This window comes from Echiichthys vipera (genome assembly GCF_963691815.1).
Source record: "Echiichthys vipera genome assembly, chromosome: 12".
NCBI classification, from domain to species: domain Eukaryota; kingdom Metazoa; phylum Chordata; class Actinopteri; order Perciformes; family Trachinidae; genus Echiichthys; species Echiichthys vipera.
Genome location: NC_139837.1, coordinates 18,722,332 through 18,745,283, shown reverse-complemented (window position 1 = coordinate 18,745,283; position 22,952 = coordinate 18,722,332). Strand labels below are relative to the sequence as shown.

Here is a 22,952-nt window from a genome sequence, read left to right as displayed (position 1 = left end):
GATGCAACATTGAAATTAGACTCAGGGCGCACTCACACTGTCCTACCGCAAGTCACACGCACGTCACACGCATTGATTGACGTCATTGCGATGCATCGCTTTGTTTACAAATCTTTCCATAGACCTCGGAGTTTTTGTGCATCTTGTCGACTTTTTTTGAATATTTTCATCTGACCAAATCTGAAATCTGAAAAACCAGTTTTGGCACGGTGCGGAAGGACAGTGTGAATGCGCCCTTAGAGGTCAAACTAAGCAGTGAAGAGTCAGGAAGTGGTATAAACTCGAAATGGAAGTCCAGAACAGGAGCCAGTAATGACCTTGAGGAAACCAGAGGAGGGTCAGGGTGTCGGTACAGAAGGTTTGACAGGGTGAAGGAGGGAGTTGTAGCTAATGAGCAAGCACACAGACTGCTCCTCTGCCTACCACTTTCTTTCTCCCTCATCTTACTCCCCCCTTAGTGTCACGTGGGACACCAGGGAGAAAATGGGAAACATGAATCTGGCACTCGTCTCGAGTGTAAGTTACCGTGTTAGGAAGATGATCCTGGTCAGATGAGACCATTCTGGGCTGGGATGAGGGCTAAAGTGGTGGAGGCAGGGAGTGTAAAAAAAAAAGACTACACCTATTTGACAAGCTGCCAGGGAGTGGACGGAGGAGGGGGAGGGGGTGTGGTGGGAGGGCAGAAGACTTCCACCAGTTAAAGGGCAGGTCATGATTCTGTTGCTATGCAAATGGTGAGCAGGTGGGAGCGAGTATACAGATACATAAACACAGGAGGTGGACAAAATAACAGAAACATTTCATATGAAACAAATAGCTTTCATCATCATAATTACAAGGTCGGCTAAACAGCAGAGTAACCTACGTAGCAATTAGTGGTGCGTGTCGGCTGTAAAAGAGGTCTGACAATCGCTTTTTAATGAATGCTTTGTGGTTCATATTATATGGGATGTGGATTTGTACGTTTTTAAAGTTTATTATTAGCCTAATATAGCTGATGTGGCCACCATTTATATTTAATACTGTACTCATCTACTGTTCAGTTCAAACAAGTCCCAAAAGGTACATTATTTGCATCTCGAGAAAGCTATCAGACTTGTCTACATGGAATTTTAAAACGATTTCCATTTAGTATCAGAGTTGTTAGGAATTCTTGTTTTTAACTGTTGGGATGTATTCTGTTCTGCAATATTCAGTTGACGCAGTGTAATCTGCGCTCACGTGTGGAACTGGAGTCCTAGAAACGCATAACTTGACTACCAAAATTAAACTGACCAGCTGCACTGAAACAATCCAGATGTTAATCTGTGCTAGAGAATAATTAGAGGGTTATTACTTCAAAACACAAACCTAGAGCCATAACAAGAAAAATAATGCTGTTCGTCATAATAGACATGGCTGGATTGACCTGCTGGGGGGCCTCAGGGCAATATTATGAGCTGTTGGGTCGCCTTTTCTTCTGTTCTCTGTGCAATTTTCTTTTATATGGTACCAAGGTTTTCTGAGTGGTAACTAACTCGATTAAAATGACATGAATTAAACAGTATGCAAATTATTAGCCTGTAAAACCAGACAAATCTGCCTGTCATGTTTCATTTGCTCTGGCAGTTTGTGTTCGCCTCTCCCATCCAGGCAGATTTCCAGTCGAGAGATTCTTATTAAAGCCAAGATTATGTTACTATATTGTCTATTTCTCACCTGAAAAAGTTTCAGAAACATATTTGAGTGTACTGTTTAGCTGTAATTTGAGAAGGTTTGTGAACCAGCTGTCATTGTTTTCCTGCTGCAAAATCGAGCAGCACGTGTCACTCAGGGTTATGATGTTTGTTTCTCGGATTGGTTGTAGGTCGTCCAGACCATTTGGTCTGTGCCACTTGGAAATTGAAAATGAACAGAAAGGCTCCAAACTAATATGCATTTGCTTTTAGTCTGGGAATGCAAGGCAGGAAAAATATAAGTACTAAAAACTCAAATAATTAAGATCTGGAAATAAGCCATTTTGAGTTAGATTTGCACAAACTATATGACACACAGTGAGCCTGAAGCTTTCAGGTCCGATTGAGTTCATGGGTCCTGCAGCAGTTGCCCACGTTGGTAATATCTGTACGCACTCAAATGCCTCCTATGACCTCCCACATCCCCAGACCTAAACAACATTAAACCTGTTTTGGTTGGAAGACCTGGAGCCTTCCGTTCATTTAGAAAGCTCCAATATCCTGTTCCCCACAGTTCAGGATTTGAACCGCAGCAGCACAAGACGATGCAAAGCTCTTTTAAAGGGGAAAGCTGTACGTCATATCACTATTTTGTGTTTCAGTTATTTTGTCCACTATCTATAGGCCTACACGCAAACACACAATCCCAGTTGTCTTCTAGACATAAATGCCAGTTACACCCCCCCCCACACACACACACACGCACGCACACTTTGTGTAATCAAACCCGCATTCTCAAAAACACACACATCACAGCACACAGGAGAACTAATCCCATTTCATAGCTCAAATGAAAAGAGTCTCACATGCACACATCCATTAGCTATTATTAGCCAAATAGGCTAATAGGTGTAAACACACACACACACACACACACACCCACACACAAAGGGCTGCTGCTGAAAACACAAACACCAGGGGAGACCTGCTGGTGGAAACATGTTGAGTGCTTTTCTTTTGTTCACAGCTCTTCCATGTAAATACACAGTTATAGAAGCACACCTTTTGAAATGGACCTAAATTTTAATCTCACCTTTACTTAAAGCTATTTTACTATAGTGGCATTTATGTTTTAGGTCTATAATTTTCTTAATGCATTGTTTTTACAGCTAGGTCACAGACTATTTTACTCATGGTCCATGGACTTAGATCTGCAGTTAATGTCAATGGGAAATTGACATTTGATAGCTACTGTTGCTACACCAGTTAACCTTTCTGTCTCATATAGCCTTGAGTAAACCAGTTTAACGTAGGCAGATTTCATTCAAGTTACATAAGCGTGTTAAAACCCCTTTCCGGGTGAGAATCCTGTAGTGTAAAGGGGTCCCAAATATACTCTTGATGTAGTGTTTGGTCACAGTATAGGTTGTAAACTAGTTAGTTGGGCATTCTAACGATTGTGACTTACATTAGAGCAGTTTGTTACATTATTTTGTCCTTTCCTTGTTCTTTTGTTATGATCTCTATGATCGCTATGAACATGTAGAGAAATTAAAAGTTTGACAGACCTGCCATAATAACTGAGATGTATCCCCAAGAAGACATTAAAAATTGTTCATGAGAGCCTAAAACACAGACACAAACTTGGAAAGCTCATGACCTAATCCATCGTTGCCATGCTCGCCTCCACAGGGTTAACAAACCAGTCCAGACAGTTTTAGGGAGCAAGTATCAGCTTTCCATTAATTGCTCCAGGTCATTCATTTCCAACTTTGTTTAAAAACCCAAGCAGCCAGACAACAACCGCCTTGCGTGGGTTTGGTGCTTTTTGTTACTCTGCGTTGCACTGCTAGGTGATGATTTTGTGGGAAAGACCCAGAGCAGCATGAGTGTTTCTAATTAAGAACGCGGAATGAGCAGATTTTAACAGGGTAATTTTAACAGCCCTGTGCTCTACTCCTTTCACATGGGTGTGAAAGTGTTTCTCAGCGGGGGGCGAGGAGATAATAGGTGTGGGAAAGTTAGATGACCGACAGAGGGACGACCACAGTCCTAGTGGAGCTCATTTGTTTCTAACACCTTTGATATTATGCTAGGGAGCCACAAAGTAATATCACAATCCTGGCTACATTAATAGGTGACAAAGTAGTGGTGCTGTTGAAGGCTGTAATTATAGAATAAAACTAACACATCTGTCATACCTAGAATACAACTTTCTGCTCCAGGTGGATGGTGTCTGAGTTGTATGGCTTGTTTTCAGTTTATCTGGTGCCCTTATTGAATTAGAATGAGCAGAATTTAGCCTCAGCACAGCCCAATACAAATTACGTTACACTTCAGAGTGAATTACTGCGTTTGGCTCATTGGAATCAGCTGTTTTTTTTAGTGAATAGAGCTTTTGATATACAATGTATGTTTGTTGCTTCGTAAAATGTTATTCCCAGTTGACTCATTTTTAGCTTATAATAACTCAATCAAGTGTCCCTGTGTTTGCTCAGGATTCCCCTCCACTGGCTGGGGTTGCAGTCATTCAACCGGGAATGAAGAGATTTGAAACAGCTTAAATTGTCACGCCAGCCCACAGCTACAGACTGCTTCCTGCTTCCTTCTCTTTCTGTGAGTCTATAAAAGACAAGGCTTGTCCAGTCCTGATCTTTCTTTCATAAAGTAATCTCTCCACAGTCTCTCAATCATTTATATCTTTTCCACTCTCATGTGGGACATATTTGGCTACTTACATACTCTCAACTTCATCATTGTCCATTCTGCCCTACATTCAGTTAAAGATGTAAAAATGGGCACTCTAGTGTTTTCTTGGGTGCATTTTAAGATCGAGGTCTGAAGTCATGCTGACCACACAGTGAGCTATCCAATATCAGTCATATTTTGGTTTTCCATCTTTGGACATGGCACGGTGCTACAATGTGCCAGGCTTGACACGGCCTGATGGGAAGACATATATGTATTGGTTTTTGTTTTGTTCTTTTGTTTTTTTTGTTCTTTTTTTGTTTTTTTTGGGGGGGGGGCATTCACTGCAGAGTCACTCACTGTAATAGCTTGGGAGAAAACCCGGGGAAGCTGGATGTTTTTGAGCTAATGTAGGTGGACGATGTTGCCTGAGAGGAATTGGTAAAAAAAAGGTAGGAATTCAGTGCAGATAAGACATTGGGGCTCAAGGGATAAGGAAAAGACTGTTTGCTGAGTTTTCTTTGTGTAACACTGACTGTAGTCTTAAGGGATTTGCTAAAACTATAGAACAGATTTCCCTATTTCACACAACAGATGCTCATATGTCTCCAAGACGCTTATCTGAGTGAGCTAACATTGGGATACACCCTAAACTGCATATACTGTATGTTAAGTGAACATAACAGTGACTTGATGGAAAAGACTGCTAAATGAATGAAAGAATAGAACCAGTGCCTGATTCTAAAGACGTTTTTTATTGTCAGATTTAATTTATAGGAGTAATGAGAAAAGAGAGAGAGAAAAAACAAACAAAACAAAGATTAATGGAAATTGTCCCAAAAAATGAATATTGTGCAGCTGAAAAACCTGACCTTGCACAATCAAACTCAGGCTGTTGTGTTAATGTGGTCTTTTATTTACCCGAACACGTGCAGCCTCACTTGCCTATATACCGGTATATATTTTGAGCTTTGTCTTTGTTTTATATGCCTATCCTGCCATTTCTCAAATGGCAGTCTCAATCTTTTCTCCATTTTCAGGGAGACAAAAAAATAATTTAACTCGTAACTTTGTCACACCCTTGTGACAGTTTCTTCACCTAGAACTCAAGTAATCAACAGCTCAGACACACCCTGACCCCCCTCTCCCTGCTCTCAGTAATGGCATATCCGTGTGGCAAACAGGCAGTCAGACAGATGATGCAACGTGTGGGGGACGGATCCATCACATATGTACAGTCTTTTCCCACTCAAATACATCCATCTTACGGCTCGATGTTTCTGCTGAGTAATTTTCACGGAGCTGCAGTTCAAGGAATTTGTTCAAAAGGCCATTGTTTCAGACCCTTATTTACCAGAATTACAGTAAAAGACCTGAGGATGTTATCTAACACTAATGGAATCACATGTACAGGACCTTCCTGCACAAATCAGGGGCTTTAAGTGCTCCGTCTGTCCTTTAAAGACCTGAATAAAACTGGCATGAGAGGTTGGCTGCTGTGACACACAGTTCACTCGTTGTCATCATTGATTTCTCATTAGTCAGGCCCTCAGGAACCCGCAATATCACTTGGATCAGATCTGTCGTGTTCAATTAAAAGCCTTTTTCAAAAATGGCTTGGCTTTTTCATACCTTATCTTCGCTCGTGCCCTCTATCTTTTGTGCGTTAAAGATTTCCTTTTGTCTGTCATGTGAGCTGCTGTGGTCGCCTCTTTGCTTTAATGTTGGCTGCTTCATTCGGAGACAAGTAAGGAGTTGTTTGAGGGTGTGGCGAGAAAGTGTCTGATTATAGTCCTCCCTCTGTCTCACACCTTATCACAACTCCTTCTTTGTGTTTCTGGACGCCGCCAGAAAAAAAAAAAATCATCTTCCCCACCATAAAACCGCAGAGCACTTTCTGCTCCAGCCTTTGAAACAACTGTGTGAGACAATTTTCTCCTAGCCACAGCGAATCATTAAAGGCTACATGACAAATAAGCGTGGTAATAACGTGTGGACGTTGAACAGGCCCCGGCCCTCATACAGTGGTAATAATGTCACATCGGTACTATAGACAGCAGTGAGAAAGGTGAGAAAATCACTTAGCAGGGGATCTGCCATCCCTCCTCCCCTACTCTCAGATACAGTAAAGAGTGTCCATAATGGCAGGACAAAGTGGGAACAGGATGGCTGGACTGGTGCTTGAGAAGCCTCATTGAAGAGAAGGAAGGCGCTGAGGTGTTGATTACTGTGAGTTTTGTATGTGAGCCTATACCTGCCTATCAGTAGAATATTTGTTCCGTGTCAGCATAATAAAAAAACAGCTACTGGCTGAGCTCACTGTTTTTCTGCTCCCTGTTGTGTGTTAAAGCAATACACAGGCGGTACCAATATTTTATCCACCGCTAGCCCTCTAACGGTTCTTCTGGGAGTTCATTGGAAAGGTCTGCTCAGGGTTGTTGTCTCGTGTCAGGCTGACAGACAGAAATGGATGATGGGTGGCAGGATGTCTGTCAGAGCCAATTATGTTTAATGAGATGCGGAGTGACCAGAGCTCCTTAGCGCTGCCAGATGACAAAGAGAGCCTCCATGTGGCCTGAATATATCCAGAAAGCTGCACTGAACAACATTACATACTGGGTTGGGATCTTAAGCACGTCATCAGTAACACCCAGTTTGCCCTGTGGATTATCACAGTGATCACGGTTCAACATAATAAGTATTCTGGACAAATAAAACGATCCTGGGCTACATCAGTGTGAAAAAACATATTTTCGGCTTCAACACATTAGTTGTTGGGATTCACGTTCTCCCACAACCTCATCTGTCAGCACTATTCATTGGCACTCCTGAAGACGCATATTAAGATATGTTGATTTTGTTGATAACTGAAGCTGAATACCCTGTGGCAAAAAGCAAGTAAAGACGCATGAGAGGCTGCTTCTTGTGTAGACAGACCTAGATTGATCTGTGATGAAAGGAGCAGAACATTACAGTGTCTGTGTCTACAATGGGCAGCAGAGAGAGATAGACATCTCCATTCAGACACCCCTGTAGCAGTGGTAAAGAGGCTGATATGCAGATTAGATGGGTCTGGCAAGGCCGACACGCCTGGACAAATAACCGCGTTACGAAACCCAAGTCCAGATTGTGGTGTACGAGCACTGCCAAGGAGATTGCAGGAAGAAAGTACCGGCCATCGCAACTGTGTTATCAGGGAGTGGAGACATTTGGATGTGCATGACTAAGAATGTTAGAGAGAAAATGAAAGGGAGGGACGAATACTTAAACATCCGGTCCAAGTATAACAATGACCATTCTCCTCACTGACATGCTGTTTGATTGTCTGAGGACACCAAGCCTGTTTTCTATCACGCTGCTTATCACTTCATTAGTCCATGTGACGGACAGGGTTGTTAGTGTTATGCAAAATATTCTCACCCTACCAAGCAAAACAGCTGGCTGAGGACCTAGGGGCAGGAAACCTTTTAGGTCAAGAGCTGCCGAATAGATTCTCATAGGAAAACAGATTCAAATTCAATAAGAGTTTGTTCTGAGTAGGCTGATGTAATCCAAAATTAGATGCATGTACAGTGGTTAAAATAATAAAACCTGATTAAAAAAAAAATCCAACTTAGATATTCTGTCCGTGCAAACTCAGTCTCGGAATCAGCTACCTGTCTGACGGCAGACGAGCCTCTGGGGGAAACGGCTAACATTTGGAGATAAGACATCCTCCTCCAAGCGGCGGCTATTGTTTACGGTCTGATTAGCAACTTGAGACGCAATAATGGAATTGGAGTTGAGAGATGCCTGATATCTGCATCTGCATGTGCAAATTATATAAAAAACAAAAAAGAGACAATAGCCAATAGCCAGACATAAAAAGTCTTTAATAATCTTTAAAGGGATAGCTACTTCAGCTATCTAGTTTTGTATTTTCATGAAGTTGGGGAACACAAGCTCCAAAAACACTGGATTCTGCATTTCCCATAATGCAACTTCTTTCATTGAAGCTCCCCTTGTGCCTTTATGCACTTATTTCAAACCCCATATGACAATTCACCATGACATCACAACAACAATATTCGTTCTCCCGGGTTGCAAAAGCCAAGGCGTTCTCCGATGGCACCACTAGTAAACCAGCCCTTGCGTGTCATTAAACCTGAGTAAATGGCTTGAATCACTGCACTGCACTGATCTGCACCGAAGTGGAAGTAGAATTAATTTACACACTTCTAAGAATCTACAAGTGAAATTTCATGGGTATTTAAATGTCACATTAGTATAAGAAATTGGTGTTTATAAGAGAAAACTGTAAGAACAGTGGTGGTGGTTTACATTAAAAATGACTTTACGGTATATTTTGGAGCTGTTGAAGCATGTTATTTTATTGTGAAGGACTGAAGTACGATACTGGATGTCTTGACAACATTGATGTTAATGTGGACGACCAGCAGCTCCCAGTGTTTACTGCGTGGAGATTGGGGTGTCGGACTAGGGCCGAGAGGAGCACACGGCTAATTCACCAGTGTTCCGTCTGCGTCATTTGATGACTCGTGTAAACACAAAGATAAATCAGGCCATTAAAATGATACATGGTTACAAAGATAAGAAGTTGGACTTTAGTTTACCACCATTTAATTAACTCTAAACAATACACCATCATTTATATTTGTAGGTTAAACGGAAAGTTTGATCTGTTATCTGTGAGGAAATGTCTCCACAAACACGATGATGGAGGTTGGTTCCCAGTCTGCCCCGTGAGATGACGCTCCTCCACCAGGCAGTCTTGCGGTCTTCTCTGTAACACTAGTATTTTTGACCCTGTCCACTGGCTTTACCCTCCTCACCCACAGGTTCGCTGGATAAATGTAGTATTTTCTGAAGGAAATCGATAAAACCCTACACCGTTTACTGTATATCAGGTGGCTCAACCCCAGACACAACACGTTTTTGTTTTTAACTGTGTAACACTGTTAGCAAGTAGCGGCTGGTCAGCTTCAGGTCAGTGGAAGCTGCTCGCGTTCTGCCACCCAGAAGTGTCTGGACGCCTGTTGTTAACAAACATTCTGAAATGCCCTATACAGCCAGCTAAGATCATCATAATCATCATCACACAAAATACCCCTGAGCTTTATGTGTAAATCCCCTTAAATACAACTGCCATAATTAAAGCTTTTTGATTTCGCGGAGGGCCCTGACTTCTCCGCGAGGGACCCCTCAAGGGTCCACGAACCACTATTTGGGAACCCCCTTGATCAACCGTGTTTTATCATACATTTACCCAGATACTTCTCGTTAATCCCTCTGTGTCCCGTGTTACACTGAAGAACGTGGCCAACCCCCTCTCAGGGTCCGTCGGAAGGCGGAGTTTAACCCCACATTGTCTGGGAGGAGTCCGCAGTCTCTTGGCGCTCCGTCCCAGGAACATTCGGTCTGGAAACAAGAGGAATCGTTACGCACCGAGAAAATCAGATTTTAAAAAAAAATGTTTCTATTAAATGCAACGACGTTTCTATTTTTGACCGTCTCGAAGAGGGAAGCGCGTGAATGATGCGAGAAGTGTGGTTTATCAGAGGAGACATTAGCCGGTGAGTTGCAAGCGAACTTATTTTACAGTCACGTTGCTTTTAAATGACTCCGCTCGCTTCTGTGGGAGCGCTGTCCGCCGCAACACCGACGCACAGAATAACCAGGATACTCGCACAAAGTTGGGTTGGTAAACAAAAGTCTGTGTAAATATCCGACATTTGTTTCATCTGTGATTTCACAGCGGTTGGTAAGTAGCCCTGTAAATCCCACTGCAGCAGCTGTGAGTGAAATAATTTACCTGTACAAAGAAAATATTTTCATGGTGAAAGAAAGGGGTATTATTGTACAGAGTACACCAAGGGTCACTGTAAAGAGTATGTATTATGTGTTTGTTGCTCCTCTTTATATTTAGCCTGTAATAACAGGGGTGTCCAACCCTGCTCCTGGAGAGCTACTGCCTCATGTTTAAGGTTCCTCCCTACTCTATCACACCTGAGCCTTATGATTTGCTCATTATCAAGCAGCTGAAGCCTGCTAAGGGTTCTAATTGTTTTAAATCAGGTGTGTTATAGTAGGGAGACACCTGAAACATGCAGGGCAGTAGCTCTCCAGGGGCAGGGTTGGACACCCCTGCACTAGATATTAAAACTGCCACTGTGAGTGCTGACTTTCAATTAAGTCTTGTGTGTGGTGTGAAACACAATATAAGTGAAATAAAATGCATCCTGTCAGCGCGCTCAGCCGTGGGAAATTAATACAAATCTCCAAACTACAGGTATGTGGGTGTCATTCCATTGACACATTAGATCACAATGAGTGTGAACATGTTCAGGATTGTAGCCCACAGCAGTGTCGGTGTATGCTTATTGCTTCTCATTCTTCCTTATGATTTATGCACTGAGAGATTTGGAGCGTTGTTCATTGCACTAAATGCTGGGGTATGTTCTACTGTTGTGTTTGGATGTGATTTACCTTCAGCTTGTATTGTTGTATGGCCGTGTGCTGGGGTGGAAGGTCTCTCTAGCCACATAAAGAGGTAACAAAAGGGCCAGGGACCCCTGGAGGGAAGGGCCCGCCCAGAGAAAACAGACCCAAGGAGCAGGAGGAAGGGCTGGGCATGCCTTTTGGCATGTTGGGCCCTCTGTCATGGAAACCAATGCGGGAAAGTGTCAGTCTGATTCTACTGCTACCTTTGCACACTCCTCAGGAGGGTTGTAATAATAAAAACACAGGCTAATGTTTGACTCACAGAGGATGGCTGGATCATTAATCTGTCTGTTCATGCTCAGTCTGTAGGAAATGTGATATTTATGGCAATTAATGGGATTACTGGTTATTGAATGATGGATTAGATGAGTGGATGCACTGTAAATGTCTTCTAATCATTTACTTGGATCATTTTGATCCAGGAATTAGGCTCAGCCCAACATGAGCGCAAGAGAAAAGAATGTATTCAGTTTATTTTCTAGACGTGCTATTTAATTGGTCTGTATTTCTCATCCGTTTAATGGACTCTGCAGAAATAGTTACTAATTTAATTGCCGTTATTCTCCTGTAGGCCAGTAATAAAATTGCTGGGTCAAAAGCTGTGGCACCTTATGCATGTTTTTGTCTTTTGGCGCTTCACATTTTTGCGGCAAAGAAATCTTCGACCACAAGGAACATGTTTTTACTATTCTGTTTTTCCCCAGAACGGGGTCTTGAACCAGAGTGATACTGATTGAGTGTGGCCTGTAATTTCCTTTTTAATGGAAAACAGAATCGTTTTGCGTGTTCACTCTTTCCCTTTGTGACACAAGTAGTGAGTTATGACTTTCAGATGGCAGCACTGTCAGTTTGTCAAAGTTGTTTACCAGTGGCAAAGAGGAGATGTAATGCTACCCTCTCTCTGGGTGGCACCGAGTTGCTTCAGAGGCATCTACAGCTCATCTGTTGTCTACTTTAAGTTGAAGGGCTCAGTAACACCATGAAACGGTGACATATTCACCGCAGAACTTCCCCCTGTCTGTTTTGAAGAATATACAGCATGTGATTTTGTTGAGTTATGTGAAGAGGAACAATTTGACAGTTGTAGAAAAATGACTCTTCTTCCCATTGATACTTTGATGCACTGTGTGAACAGCAGCCTTTGTCAAGTGAGAAACTTGGAATTTGTTCTCCTCTCTGTAGGCCATTTTGGAAGGCTGTGTGTGAGTGCCCGTCATTGTTAATTCTGAAGCACACTGGCTGAGAAACACCAATGTTTCATGTCTTCTCCCCGGCACATTTTTCTCCATATAAGGTGGCGTGCATGTGACTTATCAGGCATGGGTAACATCTGCGCTTATTGTCCCACGGGGATGAAGGCCTTTTACTGTCTCTAGGTAGAGAGGCACTGCAGGGGGAAACCACAGGAACTCCACATGACTATTGCATCTTTGAGACAAAATGATTGGAAATGGATCCGATTGACAGTGACACAACCGTTTTAGCCTTTTTCTCACATGAACTCTGGACAGTGTCTGATGGATCAGGTCCAGACGTTGTCTGAAGTTGCCCTTGATTGTCCGTGTCAAACACGTTTTCCCTGTAAATACTCCATTTGGTTTAGACAAGGCGTGGTGCCTCGGTAGAGCATTTAGGAGGCAGGGCATGATGTGTATAACACTGGGGTCATGTAGTTGTTTCATAATTTGGTCATAAACAACTGTTTCTTGCCATTCCTTGAATTTTTCTGACGATTTTTAGTGTTGTAGTGACAAAATTTTACGCATCTCGTCATCTCACAAATAAGACATTTTCGTGGCTGTCTTTGTGTAAATTACCCTTCTTCGTCACCTTCCAATGTTTGTTTTCTTCATATTTTAGCTTTTCCCTTTTTGTCCATTTCTCACCATATTCACTCCCTTGATCCCAATGTCCTTTCAAGGCTTCTTTTTCATTGTAGACAGTCCAGTCAGGCAAGCATAATGGTGGCCAGTATGTTTCCATTTCTTACTTCTTTGGTTGAGATTATATTTGGCTTTCAAAGTGTTCACTGGTAGCGTACAGCCAGCAGTGTCTGGAGTGGTTGCTATAAAAAGCAGGTGAACTAAAAGCTGGTGTCGACAGCATCTTGGCTGAGGCTTCTCATTTGCTACCGCACTCATCGAGGCGCCAACCAAAAGACACACGAATGGCTTTGACCTCTTCCGGGTGCACACAACTACAGGTCGAAGAGCTATCACCAACCCGACATTGATATTACTCGTCCTATGTTGTAGTGGCAGTCTGGAAAAAAATTATAACTGAACCCTTTGACTAAAAAGCAACAGAACAGAGATGCTTTGTACCCTCTGCACTGTATAATTCAGTGATTCTGAATTTATCTTGTTTTGCTGTGGCTACTGGTTTGGTGATCACACAAACAAACACGCACACACGCGCACACATCCACTTTGAGGGATTTGTTCAGTCAACTTCACTTTGTGTATCTGCTCCAACACAAGATCCCCTGCTCTGCTGCACAAACGGAAACCTTCTGTCCAGCTCAGCAGAGCGAGGAGGTCTCATCCAGCTGAACCGATACACCCATTCAAGCTCCTCTTAACAGCCACAACTCCCAGACCTCTGAGGAGATTAATGCAACGGTCTAAATTGAATTGCACTCTTTCTGAGGTCACCTGCTAAAGAATGGCTTGTAAGCTTTGCAAAGAAAATGAAGATTAAATGGCGGCGGGCGCTTTAACAATGTGTCAAATGAGGTAATAGATTATGAGTTAGGTGCTGGTGATTGGGGTGCAGGTGAGTGAGGTAGCTCTTTAAACAGCGCCACACGACTGCACTCGTGAGTAAGACTTTCATTAACCCTAAAGATATAACTGCAAGACATGCCATTACCATTCTATTATTGATGGTCATATAAATCATATGGTGGATGGTGTGCATGGAGCAAAAATGCCCCCATGGCAGCAGTTGAGTAGTAGTGCATGTAATTCCTATAAGCTTACCAGACTGCAAACAATATTTCAGTCTGGAAAAGGTGCTGCTTCAGCACTTTGAACCCGACCAAGTAATTTACAAGCTGTGGACATACAAGAAGTAGTTTGATTATAAAATGTATGAACAATGAGGCGGAGAGGACTAGTAGTATTGAGCACAGAGGCTATTTGCTTGGGTATCGATCTGCTTATGAGACTTGGTAATCTTGACAATCCACATGCTGCAGATAATCCAAAGTGTGTGATCTTTTATGCTCAAAGCATATTCTTTCAGCACATTGTTTCTGTCTGTAAAATACCATATGAACCTTTTGATTATCAATTCAAGATGGAAACAGTTGAGTTGCATCATGTCTCTGCTGTGTGCCCATGATATTTGTGATTCTTACACCATCAAAAGACAGCACATGTTGGCACGTTTTTCAAGCAATCAACAGCCCTGTTTGAATGGAAATACCCCATTCTGCATCCCCCTCTCCTTGGATTTAAGCCTGCTCACCGGTCAATCCTTATAACAATAGAAATTGAGATTGATCTGCCCTACCTCGGACCAGTAGCCATAAGGTCTTCCTTACTACCCTTGCCCTATTGGAAAGGCAAACACACAACAGCTGGTGCTACAGGCCAAAGTGCTCGCTGCTTGGATGTTCAGTCGACCCCATGTGTCTTGTGTTGTCCCCCGTGATGGATGGAGCAAATACTGGGTAGGCATTTACTCCAGCACATCTCACCTGCTCATCAGTGGGTGGATCTTTTTGTCTGTTGATCAAAGCTAGGAAGCCCTCCAACTTCTGTATTGTGCACATCACCCCAAGCTAGGTGATTGATTCTGACCATATCCTCAGAATCATCTGTTAAATAATCAAAGCTGCACTCATGTCTTTGAACTGTGATGAATTATTTGTGCCAAATCTCTTTGTTTTTTTTAAATAGACAATTTCGATAAAAGATATCTGCATCCCTGTAGCCTGATCAGTATCCCATCATCTATGATAGATCTTAGTACCCAAGGTTATAAAGAGCCAATGAGAATAGTATGGTGATGTGCACAGAGATCCATCATGGATCCAGCTATGTCCAGACGTCGATTCATCATAGTCTTCCTTTAGCACCAATATATCCATCATCTTAACACAAAAGTGCTATAACTGCAGTCTCACAAGATATTGATGTTGTTACTCTTCTTTTGCTTGCTCAGTTGCTCGCTCCACTGAGCTGGGCCGGGCATGACGTGCCCATATCTGCAGTTTTCCGGGCTTTGTGACAGACATGAAGTGCATCGGGGAGGGTCTTTGGCAGCCGTTGTATTCGTGTTATGTTGAAGAACATTTTCAGCCTCATTAGCACTCCTCTCCCTGTCCAGCCCCCTCTCTGCTTCAGCAGTATGTTGTTTGATCTCCAAGCAAGATAAGCTCTTCTCTCCACTTCTCAGTCTCCAGGCCTTGTCATGTTGGTTCAGTCATTTGGCATCCGGCCAGCGTAAACAGGGGCAGGGTCCTGATTGCTTTGGGTCAACGGCAATTCTGGCATCCACTCAGTGAGCATGCTCAATTAAAGCTTTCTTGAAAACCCTATTCTCCAAAGAGGTAAATGTATCCAAATAACCTGTTTCCTGGGGCGATATCATCGTCAAGGCTAATTTGGCTGAAATGCCTCAGCTGTCAGAAGGAAAAGGATATGTGAGTGGAGGAACTCATTGTAAAGCATGTCGAGATAAGAGTTTTAGGAACATTTTATCCGTTTCATCAGTTTTTGCAGTCTGTGAAATATCAGTGAAATATGCATCGCATCCTCAATGCAAGGGAAACCAAGTGGTGTATATGCCAGGCTGTAGCGGGAGAGCATGTGTGTGTGTGTGGGCTTGCTTATTTTCACAGCACCCTCTGGATGCCCAAAGATTGACTAAAAGCTCTCCATTTCTCAGTATGGTTGATTTGGGTGTTCTCATTGCCCAGAAACGTCCAACTTACTTTTCTCGCCAAGACACGATCTCTGCTTGGCTTTTGTGTAAGAGGCGAGCTGTTTAACCGACAGTTCACTCTCTGTGGCCCAGGGGGAACAACTTGCTCACACTGTTGGGATCGCTCTTCATGCCACCCTGGATGCACAGTGCACAGCTTGGGTGGTTTTCACAGTTAATGGGCGCAGGTGCAAAGGACTCTCTAGATTTTTCTATCCACCAAGCCTTGTATAAACTGATGTTGAAGAGTGAAACATTGGATTTTCATAATTTTATGTGCTATTTCTTTTGCCACTAAGAGCACAGCATGTATATAAAGTCAAGCAGGTCAGTCTTATCACTGGCAGGTTCCTCCGTGGGTTGATGCCAAGTCAAGTGGATTACGCAGAGTGCAGGTCCTTGCTCAGCTTGTTGCAACCTGGGACAGTCCTACAATATTTATACGCCTCATTTTCAAACGATGTTACAGCAGATGCCACCGGGCGCTCCATAAATGCCACTTTTTAAAAGTTTTATCAGTCTGTGGGTTCACAGTCAAGTCAGAGGATTATTGAAACTTGCCACTCACAGAACATCAATGCAATGTTAGTGAATCTCTGAACCTTATGATATGATATGATTTTAGTGAGAAGATGGAGAGTAACCACTGGCAGACACGTGTGTGTGCTGTGTGTACAGGGGATGCCAGAGGCTATTAATGTAATATGACATTCAACTGTCATTGGACAGGCTGCCTCCTAATGTGTCAGCAGCTCGATCCTAATGTTATTAAAGGTGCAGGAGCCAAGAAAGGGAACTGCTTGCTTTAGAGACTCCCACTAGATCTGGTCGAAGCGCTACTACTTTGATCATGAAGAGGTTATCAGAGGGTCTGAGCAACACTGCAGCGAGTTTTAGATATGCTGTAACGCAGATTATTAACCTTTTGACAGTCAGGATAGCCGTTGCTTCCTGTCTTTATGCTAAGCTAAGCTAACGGTATTCTGCTCAAGCTTGTGGTATCAATCTTCTCATCTAGCTCTATGCTCAACGGTGAAAAAGATTTATCTCCCAAAGTGTTTAAATCAAAACATTTCCTGCCATACAATAGGACTAAAAAAGCCTATATATTGTAAATACTGTAAAATTAAGGCTAGCTTTCAGATGTCTTGTGGTTAGACATTGTGAGCCTTGCTGTTCAATCTCCATATTTCTCTATACCCTAGCCATCATGGCTAGGACATTGGCTAGTGTGGGTCATCACACTCAACCCCTCAAGCCTCCATCGTGGTTTGACGCACTCAACTGGACCATTGTTTGCTTTTCCACATGGATCTGGATGAGCGTGCTGTGGTAAAAAGGGAACGACTGACTCAGAAGTGTGTGTTTGTGTGTGTGCGTGCATGTGTGTGCGTGTGCACGAGCGCGCATATGAGAAATCACTGCAGAAGTATGTGGGTCCACTGTGGCACACAAGTTGTATAGCAGCTCTTCCGCTTGCATTCTTTCTAGCTGAATAACAAGAAGGCTGTGTTAGACGACATAACCCTTTCAGAGCCTCCATCATCCATTTTGATGGAGTAACCGTGTGTGAACCGCCTACTGGCTCTAACAGGATGGAAGTTTTGATCTCTGCCTCATCTGCTTTCATGATATGAATCCTTCTGCTAGCATATTAAAAAAAACACCTCTCTCAGAGCATTTTTCTACCCTTTTATATACCCATTGATATTTACCTTGCATCTGACAGAATCTGGTGTAAAGTGAATGCGTACAGCGGTGAAGTCATTCATTATAAATCATCTCGCCTTTTGGAAGGTGAAATCATTTATTCACAGTCACATGAGGTTAGTGATCCAAGGAGCGCGTCCTGACTGGTGACTAATAGGTGGGTGATGTGTCACTCAACCCGCTATCTTTGGTGTGTAGGTTATTGCAGATCATTATTGCATACTCTGTCAATACAAAAAGCACTAGAAAGATTCATTTCACTTATTTTGCCTCAGGTATTTATGCTCTGGCATGGACAGTTTTCATCAATGGTTGCAAATTCTCTCAGTTGAGGTGTCTGTTTCTGCCCGGACTGTAAAAATAATGACTTTTCATAACTGATATTTTCTTGAAGTTATTTTGAACCACCCTTGTCTCTTTAGGCACCCGCTCTGCTCCCCACCAGTAATTTCGTGTGTGTGCGAGCGAGCAGTTTTGTCTCCAGCGGCAAGCCCTGTGGTCTGCTCGCGTGGAGCCATCAGCCTCACTGGAAACTTGTGGTTGCCTTTTTTTTTTTCATACCGCCAATATTATATAGTGCATAAGTCCGTACTGGCATGCCCAAGCTTAAACTAATAATAACAATGTTGAGAAACGCCAGGAACTGGGGTTTCCTGACAGTTAAGATTGTTACAGTTCAAGGAGCTACATGAAAAGCTGTACTTAGAGCATCAGATTGTATTATTAGCTTAGTGCATCATTTCTCTCTGTATTCTTTCCTTTCTGTTTTTGAGATTCTTTTTTTATTATTATTATGATTCTCCAGGTCCATACAATCAATGATAATACATATCATACTTCTCATTTAGCCATTTGCAGATGTACAATTGTAGGTATTCCTGACATAGTAAACAGTGAAAAAGCATGTAAGGACCCATTAGGCATTCACCCATTCAGTAATATACAACCATTTTCTTAATTATAGTAGAATAAGAATAAGAGCTTATAAACTAACATGTTGGGGTAAACCTTAGTGACATACAAAGTATATTCTTTCCTATCTATTGATGAATCATATGTGCATTTGTCCTGTAATGTTGTCATTTTGAATTGTGATGTGGAAGCCTTTAAATTAACACATTCAACCTTTTTATTTTCCATTGGCATGCATGACACTTATTGAAGAGAAAGTAAGCCATCAGTCATCGTATAGCGTGCCTGCGTGTGTGTGTGTGTGTGTGTGTGCGTAGTAGGTGCTCATGTTTGGTCTCAGGCATGCCTTCTGATTTTGCTAATCATGCTATCATACAATGCCACAGGTTTTTTTTCCTAAGCCAACAAGTATTTTAACAAGCTGGAAGACTGCACTCATTCTTTCCGATGTTTTACCACCATCCATATCATCATGCTTAATGTCTGGGCATTTTGCACACTCTGCAATGTGCTTTGGCTAGCCACAGGAGTCTAAGGCCAAGATACATTCATACATAGCTTGAGCGGTATCACCTTCAATGTGCTATATGCTATCCCCATCAAAGTGGCTCTGATGTAGTCAAAGCAGCCACACAGACTCTGCTGACAAGTCAGGTCAGGTTCGATTGTTTTAACTTTAACTTTAGGCCTCTGTGGTCATTAGTGGTGTTTAAAGTGGGTTGCATTGCATGAGTCTTGGGAGTGTATTTTGTCAAAACACTCTGCTCTCCGTTCTTTATTATCCAGCCTGGATGGCAGCGTTTCTCTTGATCATTCAGGAGTCCGATAATCTGTGAATGTCTCCAGCAAGTTTCTTTACGCCTTTCTCCTCTTTTTTTCTTCTAACCTTCCTGTCAGTAGATGTGGGCAGATCTACCAGTAATGAGAGAATCAGTGGATGAATTGTAGTCAGCCATTTGCCTCAAGGGTTAAGTATCCATCTCATTCTCTAAGCCCACCCTTGCTTAGGAGGAGAAGGCTGTGAATAAATACCACCCTTGTCCTCTCATAATGGAACAGCTTGACCTTTCGTGACCCCTGCTGGTGGGAGCATCTGCCTGTCGATTCCACGAGCCTTTCCTATGGGACATCATCGAGCAGTCGCATCTGCCCGTGAGCTGTAATTCAATTGGTTAAGGAATTTATTTTACAGAATTAAAATTAAAGACTAGCCTGTAACTTTTCAGAGACACAAAAGAAGCCCGTCAGCTCGAATATGCTGTTGATTTACAGTCTGTAATCGTGTGAAAGTTCTTGTTTCTCTCTGGGCAATGTGCATGACGACTGCATAATGAGCACGGTCCTCATTGACATTCTTGAGGCTCCCTATATGGATGGGATAATAATGAGTTTGGCAGGGGCCTTAATTTAATCATGTCGGTAAAAGCGGTGCACATGTGGCACAGCTGCTAGCGCTTAGCTGAGTCTTGCCATGCCCATAGATGAGGTGCCATTGGGTGCCCGCACTGGCTTGTCTGTGTGTTATCAGTCTTTATGAACCACATTCCTTACTGAAAATGCTTTGCAAAGCCGGACAAAGGAGTTTGTTTTGCAAAGATTTGTCTGTGACTTTTCTGCCGCAATCGAATTAGCTCACGTGCCTCGGGGTCCGCGTGACTAGAGAAACTGGTTTAGGTGTTTTTCCTGCAGCCAGCACAGGTCAGTCTTTGTTGTCGCGTTTATTTAACTTTCCCATTTAAACACAAAACTGCCCTAGAGCTTTGTCAAGCACCTGTTCTGGATTATAGGCCGATAACGGCTCCCAGCTAATTTCTCGTGGTAATTCAACGGTGAAATCTAATCTCACCATTGCCATTTGGGCTCCTTTTTTAAGGTGAGCTTTGTAGGATTCCTGCTATAATGTTAAGAGTCAAAATTTTTGACAGAGTCAAAGACAGTCTAAGAAAAAAAAAAAGGCACAAACTGCACATGTGTGTTACCAAGCAAACTTTCTCCAAACAGGTTTCACACAACATTCTATATGCTCCAATGAATTGCTTGTTAACCTATGACACAGTTTTAGGGACAGAAACTAGGTCATGGGTTGTGTGCTGACTAAAACATCTGCTGGGAACGAGGCGAACAGACATGCAAAGATGTGTTCACACACTCGCCGCAGGTGTTAAACCTGTTTGTGAGTGTTGAGCTTTCCTCTGTACGATGTGTCCCGTGTGGCCTTCTCTCTCACATCGCGCCAACGGACACGCTTCAATGCTCGCCACAGCTTGAGGCTAATGGGCACTCGTGGTTTTTATACTCCCAGGTGTGGTTGTTTGTTGGTCGTAATGAAATAAAGTGTGTCAAGATTTTTCCAAATTATGCGGTGTGATATGGATTATCTTTAATCCCATGACACATCTGCACAAATAAAAGTTGTGCACATAGATACTTGCCTGTTGCCTGGGAACCACATGAATCTGCAAGCATGTATTTTATATGCTCTGTCACTCTACACTTTAGATAGATATCAAACAGTCATGCCAGGGTTTTTTTCCCCCCTAAAAGTAGAACAATCTACTTTTTTTGAGAAGATGTGTTTGCCGTACTTTTGACAGGATTTTGCAGAAGTTTAATATACCAGCTCATCTCTGCAAGCTGTAGTCTGTTTACATTTCTTCCAACGCTCCCCCCCCATGCTTTGTGCCAAGTCCCGCCCTAATGTGCTGTGATTGGCCAGTACTACTGTTTTTCAGTCAGCTAAGCTCTACGTCACATTCATAAAGCTTCTTTAACATCGAAAAATGTACTGAGAGTTTCCAGTGATGTCAGCGTAGCTTGCCTGTACCTCCTATGAGATTTCCCAGAGGCTGCTGCATTCAGACAGACTAGCCTCACACATCCAGAATTGGTGGCTCTGAGTACAATTTCAGTGTGTGTGTGTGTTGCGCCTGGCTCCGCACCAGCTGTCTCACCCATCATCAGTGCCTTCAGGATGCTGAGCAGACAGTCTAGCTCAGATTTCTCCCCTCTTATCTACGCTGTAAGTTTGTCGCAGACAGTAACAGATACTGTATATTGCAGCCAGCTGGGCTCGAAGCCGCAATAAAACAAATTGTTTTGGTTAATGATAGCAGGAGCAATAGTGTTGCTTTCCTGCTAAAGCGAGATTGCACTAAGCTAGTCTTATTTCATAACCTGTTTATTGCTTCGGGAATTTACCCACCTTTGATCAACAGCCAGCTAAGCAGAGAATATTATTTATTCCCCCTCTTCTGTGGAGAGCCAGTAGCTGTGAGCAGCTTTACGTCAGAGGATGGTTATGTGGAGATTTTTGTGAGCTTTCCTCGCATGTGAGCTCAGAACTGTGTTTACTAAAGCTGTACTTTAAGTGGGATACTTCCTTTTTAGAGGCTTCACAAGTGTTTAAAGACCTTTACATGCTGCATGTATGTAAACACACATGCATATAGGCTCCAGGTACAGCAGGTCATGTCTAAACAGTGTTGATTTCAGCTGATGGATGGTTTATTTAGCCATCCAGACTGCAGTCCTGTGTTTACAGGGCTCTGATGTAGGTCCATGACCTGATGCCGACTGCCTCACTGCTTTATCCTGCCATCTACAGCCTGTCGCCTGGCTCCTGTCTGCGCTGCTAGAGAAGAGGATGTATGTGTGTCTCACACACGCTCAACAGTGTGATGAGAATACTAAAGCCATTCTGGTGAATCCTCACATTTAATTTTCATTTTTAAACCGAAAGTCATTGCATCCCAGCCTCGTTTAATGCATTTGTGATGGGTTTCGGATTCGCCGCCGCAAAAGTCACTCCTACAATAAACAATGCAGTCCTGAAAATAGTTTAAAACAAGTTAATCCTCCATTCTGGTGAAGAGGGATAATCCTGCTTGTTTGTAGTTCGGTTTCACACATTTCTTTAAGTGTCAGTATGTTAAAATGGATCTCGGCAGCTTGCTGCATGAAAAACAAGTTGATTGCCTCTGAGTTATCTCATGTGAACGTGGACAATTTTTTCACCACATTGACTAATCTGCCACATTTTTAGATGATTTTCTCACCAGATAAAATCCATCCTGAGCACTTAACAGAGGCAGTCTTTCAAACCTGCCAATGTGGTAAAAAGGCTTTAATATAGACCGTAACGGCCCCTAATGGCTAGCTACTCCTTTGTTATCTGTCTTAACCTTGACCGCAATGAGCAAGTGAACCAGACAGGCCCAGACTAGTCTACCCACCTCTAATCGACTTAAAGCATAATTTTGGCTTTCACCTGTCAGTTTGTCAAAGTACACGGCTTTAGCAGACATGACTGTTATGCTTTCACGGTGCAGAAAGTGCTGAGCAAGTACCAACAATTGCTATGTCCTGGTCGTTACCTAATTTTTGTATTTCTCGCCTACTTATCATTTTCATTGGTTTGCTTACTCGGGTAATCAGTCCGATGGTCTCCTAACCCCATGAATTCGATCACAGCGAGGTGAGTGATTCATATCCTGTTTGGCCTGACTGTGATCGACACTTTGGCCCTGAATAGGCCATAAAAGGAGAAGCATTGCC

The 22,952-nt window shown here is 42.8% G+C and overlaps 1 protein-coding gene across 3 annotated transcripts in view; it reads left to right on the top strand.

The window, feature by feature from the left end:
* The window catches only part of tiam2a (TIAM Rac1 associated GEF 2a), an 88,354-nt gene that overhangs the window by 10,903 nt on the left and 54,499 nt on the right, over positions 1-22,952 (top strand). The window contains exon 1 of one of the 3 annotated variants that reach the window (XM_083924268.1): positions 9,779-9,916. The exons of the other annotated variants lie outside the window; for them this stretch is intronic. The gene's annotated coding sequence lies outside the window, so the exon portion shown is untranslated. Of the gene's footprint in view, positions 1-9,778; positions 9,917-22,952 lie in introns of those variants that run through there. 3 annotated transcript variants of the gene reach the window in all.